The following is a 15,675-nucleotide window of genomic DNA, read 5'->3' on the forward strand; positions in this document are numbered from 1 at the left end:
AAGACAGGTCAGCTGTGAGGGTTGTTCCTTACAGATGCTTGGGCACATGGAGGCTAGAATGGTGTTGACACCTGAGCCACTTGCTCCTGAAACAGTGGTTGGTGTATTCAAAGGGAAGATGCTCACCCATCATAATCTCCCTAATGCCTCATGCCAAAAGGACAGCTGCTTCAGTTTGGTCTGAATTAGGTTTCTTTCGCCAGGTTCCTAAGAGCACATGAGAGGCCACAAATATCCCAGTGAGGAAGAAGAGTCAGAGAGCAGGAGTCCTGGGAGTTAAAGGCCAAGGAGTACATGGCTTCAACTGGCATGGTAGCCCTTGCATGAGTGATATTTGGACTCAGGGGCTTAGGTTCCTAGGGCTTTGGGAAGAATGGCTGTGAGTGGATAGGATAAATTCTTAGTGTCCCTGGCTAAAGGGTGACACGACTCAGACTTGATAGTTCTGTAAAACTGTTTCTTCCAAAGCCTGTGAGGATGTTGGTTTGGGGAAGAAAGCCAGCCAGCCCAGAGAATCCCGGGAGCCTGACAGGCCTTTTTCTCTGCAATTCTTTCTTGCAGGCAGCCTGAGGCAGCCTGTCTCTTTGTTAACAGAGTGACAGCAATGTGACACCATGGAAATAATTACTAACAAATCACGGTGCTGACTGCAAACAGCTCTCTGTCTTCAGAGGCATGTCAGGGTGCATTAGAGCAGGACTAGAAGAGTGGCACATGCGGGGGGCTGAAGCAAAGCCTGCACTCACACATGCTCCTCTCTTCCCCTGCCTGACCCCTTTCTGTGATGTCTGACTTTGTTGCTTTTGGCCTTCTCCCATTAGGTCACCTAAGGGTCAACTGGAGTCATCAAGTGGTATGTGGCTGGTGTGACTTCCTCTGGGCAGGTAGCCAGGGCTCTCATTTTTCTAAGGAGGACCTGGGTAGTGATGAGATCCAGGAGTTTTTCCACTGGGGGGCCCCCCAAAGATTGGAAGGATGCTCTTATTTCTCTGATTTACTCTCTGACAGTTGAGACCAGCTTTACCTGCCAGTAGTTTGGGGTTTGAGGATGACAGCTTCTGCTTTTAGCTGGACCCAGAGTGTGAGGGAGGCCTTGTGTCTATAGTGGCTCATGTCTGTGGGGTCTCCCTCCCCCTACCAGCCCTGGTTTTGTCGTCAGTTGCCATAGTCAATTTTTGGTAAGCCGACTTTGTCCATTCCCTCTTGGTTAGCAGAGTGATTGCTCTGTCTGTCAGGGCTGTAAATAATGTTTCTGGTATGTGTGGCTGGAGGCCACCGCATGGGGTAGGGAAAGGAGGAGCTGTGCTGAGATGGCTTCCTCGCCCACCCCCTCCCCTCTCATACAATATTTATCCAGGGATGGGAGTCAGATGCAGCGACCTCAGGGGTCACCCAGTTAAATAGCTTCTGAACCTCCCTGCATTCTAATTGCTGCAGTTGTCCTTTGCTCTGGAGACTTCTCCTCCCCATTGTCTGCTGAGGCACACACTAATGGCTGTCCTCCCTGGCCCTGCTGGGAGGCATTGGCGGGGGGAGTGGGGAGGAGAGGACTCATTGCTACCTTCCTTTCCCCAGGGATAAAGGAATCTAGGGCCTATTAACAAGTGGCTTTAGCTAGAAGGAGAGCAGTCTCCTTCCCCAAAACTGGAGAAGGAAGCCCAGGCAGTGGGTCTGGTTGTTGGGACCAAGGGGCTTCACCTATTCCAGTCCTATAACCAGAATTGTGGAAATTGTGACTCCTCTATAGGCTGCCCGAGCCAGAGGATAGACCCTTGAGTATTCAGCTGATGAACATCATCCTGTGCTCCCTTGGTCCCACATTTAGGGTCTGGAAACTTCTAAGTGATAGGAAAATGCTACATTTTGCCAAAGATTAGTCGAATGCAAGATTTTTTTGGTTCCTTGGAGGTTGATTTAAATGATTGATTATGGTAGCAGGTGTGCCCTGTTTGTTGATTTAAGAGTGGCATGTTGTCAGACATCTTCACTAGGACCTTCTTGTAAATGTCAGTTACTTTCCACTGCAGCTCTTTTCTCCTAAGGAATACTGTTGGAAACTGCCATTGAAGGTGCAGATGGTGTGTATTCTGGAGGGACTGGTATTCAGCACTGGCCTAAAGTTAGCCTCTTTGAGAGCTGCTTTGAGTCCAGTAAGTTTTGTGCTGAGGACTGTAGGGACCCAAGTGATCGGGACAGAAAGACCAGCACATGCATAACTAAAGGATAAGGTAGACTGTGAAAACACTATAAAGAAGACAGAAGAATGCTGTTAGAACCATAGGAGCACCATAGACAGACTGGGTAGTAGATTTTAGCCAGTGAACTTTTTTTTTTTTAAACAAAATATTGAAGATTGCCCAATATGAGCCATTCCAGTTGGAGCCAAGTTAAAGCCCTGCCTCTTCTTTCCCAGTCTATGAAGCATCCTGATATCCCTCCTGAGAATCCTAGAGCTCCATGGAGCACAGTTTTAAAACTACTGGACTGATTCAATAATGCTAGTGCCAAGAGGGTGACTCTGTACAGGCTGAGTACTTACATATCTTGATGGAGTCAGGGGTCCTGGAAATCAGGGCAGAAGAGACCAGCCAGATGGTTAAGGGCAACAGCTGTGTCCTTGAGCATCTATATTGGAGCAGAGGTCAGACTGCATCCCAGAGTGTGAGCACTAGGAGGGTGCCTCTCTATGGCGCCTCCAGAGGGCATTGTAGGCCACACAAAGGCAGCCTAGCATAGGACCAAGATGGCCACAGGCCAGATGGAGACTGAAGTAGGAAAAGCAAGATATCTTAGAGACAACTCAAATTACTAAGGAGTTCTTGGTTTCCCTGGCCAAAAAGAGAATAGCCAAAGTGTCCTTGAAATTTCCCATCACCCTCTCAGCATCCTTCCCCTACTCCCACTCACTCTCTGCTGGGGCTTTTGCCATTCTATCTAGGAAAGAGCTCTGGCCTGGTGGCAGTTCTAGCACACACCTCTCTCTCTCTCTCTCTCTCTCTCTTTCTTTCTTTTTAAAATATATTTTTTTAGATATTGATGAACATTTATTTTATTCATTTATTTATATGTGGTGCTGAGACTTGAACCCAGTGCCTCACACATGCTAGGTAAGCACTCTACCACTGAGCCACAACTCTAGCACTTTTTTTTTTCTTTTTTTTTTTTTTTAGCTTTAGCACTTTTCACATAACAAGTGGACACTGTACCCTTCCTTGGAACAATTGCCATGGGAAAGATATGGAGAGGTGCTTGTCTTATTGTTTCCCTAGAGAGGGGCTGCAAGATATAAATTACAGGGTTTCATGGGTATTTGTGGCACTGGGGAGATACAAGGGGGGAACAACACAGGGTGTTTGTGGCACTTGTATGCTTCATATGGTCTCTGGAGGAGAATGGGAGTAGAGATGGCTGGCAGGTAGACTAAAAGCCCTGAAGTACTACACACGCTCAGGCGCACGTGCGCGCACGCGCGGGCACACACACACACACACACTACCTTTTAGAGACTTTGAGCAACTGTTTGGCACTAGGGATTTGAGGTTGGTTTTCCATGGGAGGACCAGCAATCTGGCCTAAGGGGCATCCCTCTGCACCCGCCTACGTTCTGGTTTCTTTTGGGAACTCTCCAGAGCAGCATGTCTGGGAACATTTCCAGCTGTGCCACCAGACCCAGACGCAGGTGACAGCCTTTTGTCTGTACCTTAGGGAAACCAAGAGGAAATTAAATGTCATTTGCCCCCTGCACAGCAGGTCGCTGCCAGATCAGACACTGCTGATCAGAGTTGTACAGAGGGTACCCGAGGGAGGGTTTATGCTACATCCGTGTCCTATGAGCTGTGGAGACTCCCAGGTGATGGCCTGGCTCACTCCCAGGGCTTTGCCCGACTGAGTTCACCCTGGCCTGGAGCCCAGCCCAGTGCTACATGGCAGCTGTGGCCCATGCCAGGCGAGAGAGGCATGTGTACCAGTGTAAGGGAGTGGAGAGGCAGGGTAGGGCATGGCACTAGAGGACACACAGGAGACCATGAGATAACTAGCCCTTCTTCAGAGAAGCTGCATGGTATCATGGAAAGAGCAGAACCTTTCAAAGTAAAAGAAATCCGAGTTCAAGTCCTGGCTCCACTACTGACTAACTGTAGGATCTTGGAAAAGTCTCATTACCACTCTTAACCTCCATCAGTAAACCTCCATCAGTAAACTTACAAGCATCTTCGTCTCCTGACATCTGTGGGGAAATAACTTCCTGTTGGGATTAGTGCTAGAGTCTTCCTTGTGCCACCTCCCTTAGGTCCAGAGGATGGCCTGCAACCCTTTGCCATGGGGTCTCCTGTGGAGTAACTAAAGTTGCTGTCAAGTGGGGATGAGTGGTAAGTCTGGCTAGAAAGCCACAGCTGGTCACCTCTTACTTCCTAGGACTTCTTATCCTCTTAATCATCCCAAGGCCTTCATGAGATAAGTGCAGATGGTGGTAGTTAGGCAGAATGGAAAACTTGCCAGAGATCACCCATTCTAACCTGGGACTCAGCCAGCTCCCTCCAGCCTCCCCTTCCTATGTGGGAGGACAAGGGGGCTTGCCCCAACCTCCCTTTCTCTTGAAGTCTTGGGTGGGCCATAGTTCTCAGTTCCACAATGACATATATTAAAAGGGAAAAGATGTTTTAATACTTTGAGAGTTCTCCCTAGAAACCCCCCACCCCCACCTCACTCCCCATCTGAAGCATGGCTGCTGGTGGTGAAATTCATTAGTGTTCCCTGACAGGCAGTGGCGACAGAGGCGCTCGCTGTCTGCTTCCTGCTCCCTCGCTCTCGTGCTTCTGCTTCACGCACACTGATATTTAAAGCTGATGGGCTGCTTATAGACTTCTTGTACCATGACAAGTTTGGGGAGGGGAGTGGGGGAGGAAGAGACAGACAAGGAGCCAGCTGTCATGCTGGTATTTCAAACAGTACTCTCTCCTGACCCTTTGCAGGCTCCAGCAAGTGTATCATCTTTCTGAAGCCTGTGGTTGGAATTGTAACCTGCAGCTGTCCCAGAGGATGAGGGCAAGCATGGGGGCAAAGTAGGCTGAGAAGTCAGCAGTGCATTCTTTCAGGGCTGTGGTCAGGCAGAGAAGAGTGGAGGGACAGAGTGCTCATACATGCACGTGCACTTGTTTGAGCAGAAGGGATCGAAGCTGAGTCTTTGTAAGTGCTCTAGGATATTGCCCTCCCATCACCAGAAATGAGATGGCCCTTTCACAGTGGTATCTCCTGGAGTAATCATTATGTTTATGCTGTGATTATCTTCTGAATGGGCCTTGAAGCCTCTGAACACAGGAATCAGGTTTGATTAGCCTCTACTTTGAGGTTCTGGGTCTTGAAGGTAATCATAAAAATGTGTGTGGTCAATTGAGGTAGAATGTTATCCCATTTTGTCTCTAGAATGGGGTCCTGACTTTTGTTCCTTGGTATTTATGTGCTGATTCTTTGAATTTGGATAATGATTCCCAAGGTACCCCCATGTTCATAACTTTCCCTCAACGCAAGCTTCTAGGAATTCATTTTTGTAGTTATTGAGTGATTCTGGAACTTTCCCTTTGCCTTTTATTTCTAATAAGGCTTCTCCAATACCCTTTTTCTGACTAAGGCAATATCTTCTCAAAGCAAGTATCCTGGAAGCATTTCCAAAGACTATTGCAGTTTTGGTCTCAGATGATCTCCTTCTAAGCAGAACCCATCCCATTAACACCACCCTCCACACACTAATAAAGCATGTTTCCCTTGGCTGGCCTCTTTAACTCTGACAGAGCAGGGCATAGATGTTACTTATTCAAGGACACATGATCATTGATCAAGTTGTCTCTTGGTTCATGGAGCCATGGTCCTGGATGGGAGTTGAGTTGCATTCCCCACTGTTCCTACTCTGGGTAAAGTTACTGGGGAACAGGGTGATCTCTGGCAAGTTTTCCCTTCTGCCTAACTACCACCACCTCTCCTCCCTGCTCTTTTAGCCTCATCAATGCCATCAGTGCTACTATTCAAGCATAGCAGGGTGTGTATATGTCTGTCAGGAGAAGTTAGTCATATAATATCCTGGACACCTTCTGGTGGAGGGTGAAGTGAGAATGACTCTTTGGACCATAGATTCTAAGTGCATTTTTCCTCCCAGTAATGGGAACTGAAGCCAGGGCCTTGGGCTTGCTGGGCTGGGCAAGTGCTCTACCACTGAGCTATACCCCAAGCCCTTCTTATTATTTATTTTGAGACTCAGTCTCACTAAGTTGCCCAGGCTGGTCTCGAACTTGGAATCCTCCTGCCTCAGCCTCCTGAGTTGCTGGAATTATAGGCATGAACCACCATGCCTAGCAACTCAAGTGTATTCTTGACTACTTTTGATGCAATCAGCACCTATAACCCATCTGCTACTCCCACCCTTCCCTCCATCCAGTGCTACCTCACACCCTGTCCTATAGCAAGGAGTTTCTGACTTGGGGTTGGTGTCTTTGGGAAACACCTTTTTCTCTCTCCCTGATTCTACATTGGCTAAAATGACAGAGTGCCCAGGCAGGCCCATGCTATGTCTTCTGACATGGTGCATCTCACAGGTGACGTGGATACTAACCAGCTTTGATAAATAGGAGGCTTGAGCATGAATATTTTATATATCAGCAGCAGCCAAGTGAATGAATTCAATTATGAATCTTCTTTCTCTCTACCCTCCTCCCTACAATGTGGTGGTTCAGAGCCAAGACTAAGGAACCTGTTGAAATGAGAAACCCCTATTTCCTAGCTTGACCCCCTCACTAATTCGGGTTAAATTGCTGCGCTATTGCAGTGGTGACACATTGTGTCTGCCTCTGTTTGTATAAGAGGATGCAGTGGGGGAGGAAGGACCAATTTGTGCAGAGATAAAAGGTGTCACGGGCAGATAACTAACGTCCCAGCCTCGTGCCTGCTCTCATTGTTGCTCAATTTGCTCTGTGTGTAAGCCTAGCCTTCCCTCTTTCTTCCTTCCCTCCCCTTGGTCATATTTTACTTAGATGCCACAGTGTAATGATGCCCTGCGTAGTGGGGGAGGAGATAGGTACCTCTGGCTGACAGCCCTTCCTGATAACCAAATTCCAACCCATCCATCACCAGCTACTCTCCTCAACTTGAGGAAAAGTGATCGTGAAAGGCGGGCCGTTCATCACCCAGGTCTGTTTATCTCCTTTGGGTGGGGAACGGAAACAGAAGAGACAAAGAGCTGTGTTTCGAGCTAAGTGCTGCTCAGACTCGGGTAGCTTGCACATGCCAGACACAGACTCACGCCGCTCACGCCACTCAGACTATGGAACTCTGGCTTGATGGACTCCCATACTGGGGTCCAGGAGGAATGAGACCTTTTTTGAGGCTTAGCCATAGCACTTAAAGGGGAGCATAGAAAATTGTGGCAATTCTTGAAATGCAGGACAGCTGGCCACATTCTTTGGAAGTGTTTATATTGCAATAAGCAAATATGAATCTTCTTTCTCTCTACACTGCTCGCTACAATGTGGTGGTTCAATGCCTCAGGCGCCTCATTGGTGTCCTCCTTGCAAGATCTTTCCTCTGGCTTCTCTCAGTCCTCTCCTTCTTAAGGAGTGGCCTTTTGTGACTCCATGGTCCACTCCTTACTTTGAGGAAGACAGAGCCTTTTTCTCACTCTTTGCTCTTCAACACCCCTTATCTGTATATCATTGGCACACAATAATTTGCTCCTGCAGGTGAGCAGTGGGTGTACATCCTAAAGCTGTTGAGCACCATTATTGACAGGCCACATAATTCCAAGGTCCAGGTTCCACAACCTTTCCTGAGAGGCCAAAGGGGTTGAAGGTGGCTTCAGAGTCTGCTTGGCCCCTCCTCTTTAAGAGTTCAAGTCTGCTAAAAGTGAGACTAACATGCATCTCCCTGAGTCGGTTGACTCTTAAGACTTGAAGAGATAAAAGCATATAAGGAGTAATGTCCATGACCTTTTCCAGCATGAGTTCCTGCTCTCTTCTGGACTTAGCTGTTGGGATCTGTCTGCCACTGTCTGTCAGACCTGCATAGATGCTGCTGGTCTCCTCTACTCAAGCTGAGCAGCTCTCCCTCTCGCTCTGTTCACCTAATTTTCAAAGCTGAGCTCTTGCTCTCACAATGGCTCCACCTTGGCCATACCCATTAAAGGGGTGGGGGTGTGCCTTAATGAGCTTCTCCCCTGCCTTGGCTGGCGCCAAGCTAGCCACACCTGTTTGCCATCAGGACTGTCTGGGCCCAGCCAGAGCAGCTTGGTTGCAGGTGGTAGGGCTGAGTGAGCGGTGGGGTGGGGAAGGCTGGGTTCCTTTTGCTTTGTGCCATATGCTTCTGAAGAGGGAACTTTCTCACACCCTGTTCCCTTCATATTGTTCTCTTCTTTCTAAGCAGGGGAGGGCTTTCTGCTTTTATGTTATACAAAAGTAATAATAAGGGAACTTGGTGAATACCCCATCTTTTTAAACTTTCTCTTGAAGCAGAAGTGAAGAGCCAATCAGGTGTCTAATGGTAGGGTTTGATATTCTGTTCTGATGACACTGAGGGGCTAGCACGATAAAAACAGAGCCATATGGTAAATGCCAAGGACAGAGCCCCTTTCTGGCCCTAGGCCCCACAGTATTTGAAAAACAATCAGGTTCCTTGGTTTAGAGCCCACAGGCAGGACTGGGGAGCCCTTCCTTAAAGGGGGCCCCTTGCATTCATGAATCTGAAGGAAGTTTTGATTTTGTGGAAAAAAAATCCTGTTCCTTTTTATGGCCTGGACATAATTGGGTCTTTTCTATTGGCCATCAGTGATGTCATTCCGACCCTCGTAAAGAAGGGGAAATCACACCTGTGGACTTGGTGCATAAAATTTCATTGGGCAACCGTAATAAGCATGACCAGATGATGTTTGGGCAGTTGGGGAGCTTTGTGCCCAGTGAATCCAGCTGCATGGAGACCTGGGCACCATAAACTTGCCTGCATGTTCATGCCCGCAGGCTAGTCCAGGGCCCACTGCCAGTGGCTCTTTCCTTGGGATCACTATCTGGTAGGAACTTATAACATTTAGACCTTTGTGCTGGAGGGACAACTTTTGCCCTTTTTCTTTCCAAATTGGTGGATCCATGTATCCATTTGGTACCCATGACTCTGACCTTAGGCTGCTAAGAACTTCAGTAAAGGCATGACCTTCATCAGTGACCACCTTACCTACTTCTCTTGAGCCCCAAATTTCACACCCCCAGGGACTATCAGGAATTTTGAATGAATCTGTAAATGGGCACTTAGAAGCCTTAGATTTCATCTCTAGTTCTACCCTTGGCTTGTTGTATGCTTGAGCAAATCCTTTTCTTCTCCAATCCTCAGTTTCCTCTTAAGTAGGAGACAACAACCACTGTAACCCACTTTGTTCACAGAGTTAATCTTTTGGTGCTAAACTGGATTAGGGTTGTTTGATAGAAGTATGTAACTTTCTTAGGGAAGTTCAAGTTCTGCTATTAGGCTCTGTGTGTCTCATGAAGATGGGGTGGGCCTTGCTACATTTATAGTGTCTGTGTCTTGGAGTCACAGGGCTGGGGCCATTCAGAGGACCATTCAACAACCTGAATGCCTATCAGTAAATCTGCAAACTGCATGCATACCTGCAGGTGATAAAAACCCCTGAATGGGATTGATAATCCCAAATCTTCCTGTGCTCCAGTCAGACATGGGGTACATAATGGTACTCAGGATTGCTGCTGAGCCATATTCAGAGATGACTGAGTAGCCAGCATGACAGTCTGGTTTGTCTTCCATGTAGCCCATCTGGTATAGGTACGCCTCTCAGAGGAATAGGAAGGATCCTACTGAGCAAGACCCTCCCTAAGTGGAAATATCTACAACTGTTGTCTTCCCTTAAAATCCCACTGAAGGGAAAGTCCCTTTCGCACCCATAGGGCTAATCAGAGCCAATAGGACTCCTCGTTTGTGTCATCAACAATCGGGATGTGCTGGGATTGGCTAAAGAAAAATAAGGTCGGGGCTCTCTGCCTCTTGCTGGCAGTGCCTCTGTACTATTTCTGTTTCTGGTGGCCCCCTTCATTCCCAGATCTTAATGTGATTTATCTAAAATAGCCGAGTTCTACATTTAACATGGAAAAAGCAGTTAAGCCTATTAATAAATAGACAAATGAACTATATAGACACTTCTCAAAAGAAGAAATATAAGTGGCCGGGGCTGGGGCTGTAGCTCAGAGGCAGAGCACTTGCCTAGAATGTGTGAGGCACTGGGTTTGATCCTTAGCACCACATAAAAATGAAACAAATAAAATAAAGGCATGCTGTCTTTATACAACTACCAAAAAAAAAAGAAAAAAGAAAGAAAGAAAGAAAGAAAAGAAAGAAAGAAAGATACAAGTGGCCAATAAGTATATGAAAAAAATGTTTAATATCATTAGCAATTAGGAAATATAAATCAAAACTACTCTGAGATTTCATCTTACTCCAGAGTGGCAGCCATCAAGAATACAAACAAGAATAAATGCTGGGGAGGATGTGGAGAAAAAGTTCTACATTTAACATGGAAAAAGCAACACTTTTATACTGTTGATGGGATTGTAAATTAGTATAGCCTCCATGGAAATCAGTTTGGAGGTTCCTCAAAAAGTCGAGAAATAGAGCCACCATATGACCAAGCTGTACCACTCCTGGGTATTTATCCTAAAAACTTAAAGTCATCATACTGTAGCAGTATATGCATACCCATGTTTATAGCAGCACAATTCATAATAGCAAAACTATGGAACCATCTTAGGTGTCCATTAACAGATGAATGGATAAAGAAATATGGTGATATATATATCATTTTATTTATGGAGTTTTATTCAACCAAAAGAAAAATGAAATTGTCATTTGGAGGAAAATGGGTGCAACTTGAGACCATTATGTTAAACAAAATAAGCCAAACTCAGAAGGCCAAGGGTCATGTGGTTTTGGTTATATGTAGAAGGTAGGGATGATAAAGGAATAGAAAGGTGTTAAGGAGGAACTGAACAGACACTTCACAAAAGAAATCCAAATGGCCAACAAATATATGAAAAAATGTTCAACATCACTAGCAATTAGAGAAATGCAAATTAAAACTACACTAAGATTTCATCTCACTCTAATCAGAATGGCAGTTATCAAGAATACAAGTAACAATAAATGTTGATGAGGATGTGGGGGGTACTACTCATATATCACTGGTGGGACTGCAAATTGGTGTGACCACTCTGGAAAGCTGTATGGAGAGTCCTCAGAAAACTTGGAATGGATCCACTGTTTGAGCCAATTATCCCACTCCTCAATATATACTCAAAGGTCTTAAAACCAGCATACTATAGTGATGTGGCCACATCAATATTTATAGCAGGTCAGTTAACAATAGATAAGCTATGGAACCAATCTAGGTGCCCTTAAATAGATGAAGAAAATGTGGTACATATAATCAATGGAATATTACTCAGACATAAAGAAGAATGAAATTATGGCATTTGCTAGTAAATGGATGGAACTAGAGGCTATCATGCTAAGAAATAAGCCAATCCCCAAAAACCAAAAGCTGAATGTTCTCTGATATGTGGATACTGACTCACAGTAGGCTGGGGGTTGGGGGGTAGAGTGGAGGTTCACTGGATTGGATGGGGGGAATGGGTGCAAGGGAGGGGGGAATTAGGGGAAGGGAAGGGAGATTGGATTGGGAAAGTCAATAGAATGAATTGGACATAACTTTTGTGTGTTCATATATGAATACATCACCAGTGTAATTCCATATCATGTACAACCACAAGAATGAGTGTTATAGTCCATGTATGTATGATATGTCAAAATAATTCTCCGGCATGTATAAGTACAAAGAAAAAATTTTAAAAATGAGAAAGAAAGGTGTCATGAGACACCTAAGGGAGATCAGTTGAAGAAAAGGACCAGGGGGAGGTGGGAAGGAAGGAAAAGAGGAAATACTGTGGAATGATATTGGCCAAATTATACTGTGTACATGTACAAATATGTAACAACAACTGTTATATACCAATAAAAAGTATGAGAGAAAAATAAAATAACTGAGCTTAGCAAACATTTTTCAAACCAAGGACAAGGAACATAAGAGAAGGTTGGGGGCTGGGGTTGTGGCTCAGAGGTAGGAGTGCTCACCTAGCATGTGCCGGGTGCCATAAAACCAAATATTGAAGAGAGAGAGGGAGAGGGAGAGGGGGAGAGAGAGAGAGAGAGAGATTGGTTGAAGGAAAAAAGGAAATTATTTGAGACATCAGATTACAGTTTTGCTTCTTAGGCAACCACATTCTAGCTCTAAGGCTACTTCTTATCCTTAAAAACCTTACCTAATTTTCTCTTATCCTTGATCCTTGGTCCCGTATGGGCACATCCTCTCTGGATATCCCCCTTTATCCTCTTGGCCTTAGCCAGAACTTCTCTTCCAGAAAACTGACTGGTTATAAATTAATATCACTGTGCCACCTGGATGTTTGAGAGGACCCTGTTCCTCACAGAAGATATCTTGGATCATATAAAAGTAAATCTTTACTTTATATTGCCTAAAATATGGAAGTCAATTTCCTGTTAGCATCTGTTGTTGAGGTATCTGTAGGATAATGGAGGGAAGGCTAGATTGCTCTTAAAGTTTCTGGATCAAACTTGTCTTATAACTAAATTATCATAGCCAAACCTAAAAAAAAAAAAGTTTACATTCTTGTCTCTTGCTCACTCTTTAACACTTTGTAAGCTGTCTCTGCCCACCCCCACCTGGCCCACTAACACCTTTCTCACCAAGATTGCCTGTAACCTCCTATTACCAAATCAATTGGGGTTTTCTCAGCTCTCTTCCTGCTTGCCCACTCCATGACACTTGACATGAATGACCTGTATTTTAAGCTCAAGAAATAGTTATAAATATTACAGAAAAGGGAAACATACTTCCTCGGTTTAGATTGGCCATAGTTGATATGAAATGGGGTCAAAAGAGAATGTGTGACCTCAGTGTCTGATAACCTGAAAAAAGGTCTGGGGCCCTGCTTTCTGGGAATGGGGTGAATTGGTTGAGTCCTGACTCATGACACATTGTTTCCTGAGGAACTCTGAAAGGAGATGAGGGTTTGGGGCCTGGAGAAGGGAATTCTAAAGGAAGCTTTCTGGGCTCTCAGATCTTGAAGGGTTCTGCAAGGAAGAAATAGAAGTCTCTGTAGTTTCTGAAGACATACCTCTGGCTTATGAATAGAGTTGTGGGAACACCAGGGTTTAGTTAAGTGTTTAAGGAAAGATGTTCTAAAATTGAGTTCAAAATTAGAGCTGTCTGCTCTGTGAAGTATGAGTTCTTTGTGTTTGGTGACCATCTGCTAGAGGTGGTTTCATTTTAGCTCAATAAACTTTATAAGACATTAGCCTGGGCCCTCTGCTCACTCTCATTCTGTGTTCTTCCCAGGTGAGTATAGTAATATCTACTCTTAATTTTCCTTACATTAAATTAATGATTCAATGATCTATATTCCTAGGCCAGATATCTCTGCAGAACTAGTATATAGCTGCCTCATAGATGACATTCTACTGTCAGATGTCTCCTAGGATCCTCAAATTCAGCAGACATTGAGTGTTTACCTTGTGTCAGACATATATCTGAAATTTGCAATCCCAAACTTCTGCCTTCTTTTAGTGATATACTAAAATAACTGAGCTTAGCAAGCATTTTTAGTGATATACTAAAAGGAGGCAGAGGTGGGGTAGCAGGGGCAGTCTACCCCAGTTTAAGCAGTAAAGGGGTACTCTATATGCAGAAAACTTAAAGACCATGATAAAATTGACCAAATCCTGGCCTCAAATATGCTTTCTTTGTTACCACCTCCTTTATCTTAGTGTGTAGTGTGAAGCTAGTTGTTTTAGTCTGTTTTGTGTTGCTATAACAGGATTCCTGTGACTGGTTAATTTATTACCCAGAGATTCATTTCTCAATTCTGGAGTCTGGGAAGTCCAAGGTTGAGAGCTCCACATCTGGTGAGGGGTTTCTTCCTGTGTCATCCCATAATAGAAGGCAGAAGGGCAAAAGAACATGTGTGTGAAAGACAGACAAAGGAAAGGTGCCAAACTCATCCTTTTATCAGAAACCCACTTCTATAACTGGCATTAATCCTAATCACTTCGTAAAGGTCCTACCTCTTAACATGTCGCATTGGAGATTAAGTTTCCAACACATTAGCTTTGAGGGATGTACTCAAACTGTACCTCTACGCAAGCCACAAACTTTTGGCTTATGCTGCCTTATTTTCTTTTTTTGAGTCGTGTGTTAGTCAGCTTTTTGTTACTATGACAAGATACCTGAAATAATAAACTTAAAAAGAGGAAAGATATATTTGGGCTCATTGTTTCAGAGGTTTCAGTCTGTGGTCATCTGGCCCTGTTGCTTTGGATCTGTGGCAAGACTGAACATTGTGGTGGAAGCGTGTGATAGAGGTTTGTTCACCTCACAGAAGTCAGGAAGCAGGGAGAAGAAGGGGCACAAATCCAAATTATCCTTTTACATGGCATCCCCCCAATAACCTAATTTCCTCTGAGTAGGCCCTTCCTCCTAAAAGTTCTTCCACCTCCCAGTAGCGCCACAGGCTGGGTATTTGGCTAACACAAAATCAGCCTGAGAAAGAGTGTTATTGGATACTAGAATTTGAATTTTGACCTTTAAAGCCAGAATCTGTAGTTGTGGGTTGGCAGCTGTCAGTGATATTGGTAGTTTTTTTCTGAAGGAATGAATGTGTTTGTGTTAAAAATATATAGGGATATTTGCCCCTAAGTACCTATTCAAGCTCTAAAGAATAGTAAACCCCATATCTCATGTGGTTACCAGGTTCTTATTTAAATCTCCTATGTCTGTTGCTTGATCTCTGTCTCTGCCACTACTGTCTCTGGTATCCTGGCTACCACCTGGCTTTTTTAATCTATTGTTTTTGTTGCCCCAGGACAATTGTCTGTAAATTAGAACTCCTCAGAGGCTCTTTATTGCCTGTGGCCACTTTTCTTAGAAAGAAAACACTGTATCTTTTCTGTTTTATGTTTCTAGTGACATTAATTTTCTCTGTCCTTCCACATGCCTTTATGTTCCAGTTCAAGGCACCTTTTTTACTTTCACTGTCAATTCCTCTGAACAAACTGAGGCATTTACAGAGTTAACATTTTCAGAGTTATTTGGATCCTTATTTCTTGATTCTCATCAGGTATCATACATGTTTGGTTGAGATTGATTTGTGTGGATAAAATGGCATCATCAGCTAGACGGGAGATGGTAGATTATATTTGAAAAAAACAAAACAAGAACAGACCCTTGGTTTTAATTCTGACGTCCTCTTATTTTTATACCTTTATTTATTTAGTTAATTAGTTAGTTTTATGTAATGCTGAGGATCAAACCCAGTGCCTCACATATGCTAGACAGGCACTCTATCACTGGGCCATAACCCCAGCCCATGACCTCCTCTTACTCTAATGCATGGTTCCTTCTCTATCTGAAATAAGCCTACAGGTAGAGGTTTAAAAGTGAAGTGAGTCCCTGCCTATCTATCTCTACATCATGTGCTCATTCCCTCTCTTTCCTCCTATCTTGTATCTCTGCCTCTTTGCTATAACTAAACAAGAGACTGGGTCATTGGAAAGAACATAGGCTTT

At 44.5% G+C, this 15,675-nt stretch overlaps 1 protein-coding gene across 10 annotated transcripts in view; it reads left to right on the forward strand.

Moving 5' to 3' along the window:
- The window catches only part of ERI3 (ERI1 exoribonuclease family member 3), a 133,631-nt gene that overhangs the window by 56,050 nt on the left and 61,906 nt on the right, over nt 1–15,675 (forward strand). The gene's annotated exons all lie outside the window — the stretch shown is intronic.

The sequence above is a fragment of the Spermophilus citellus genome (assembly GCF_964194105.1).
Source record: "Spermophilus citellus genome assembly, chromosome: 9".
Taxonomy (NCBI): domain Eukaryota; kingdom Metazoa; phylum Chordata; class Mammalia; order Rodentia; family Sciuridae; genus Spermophilus; species Spermophilus citellus.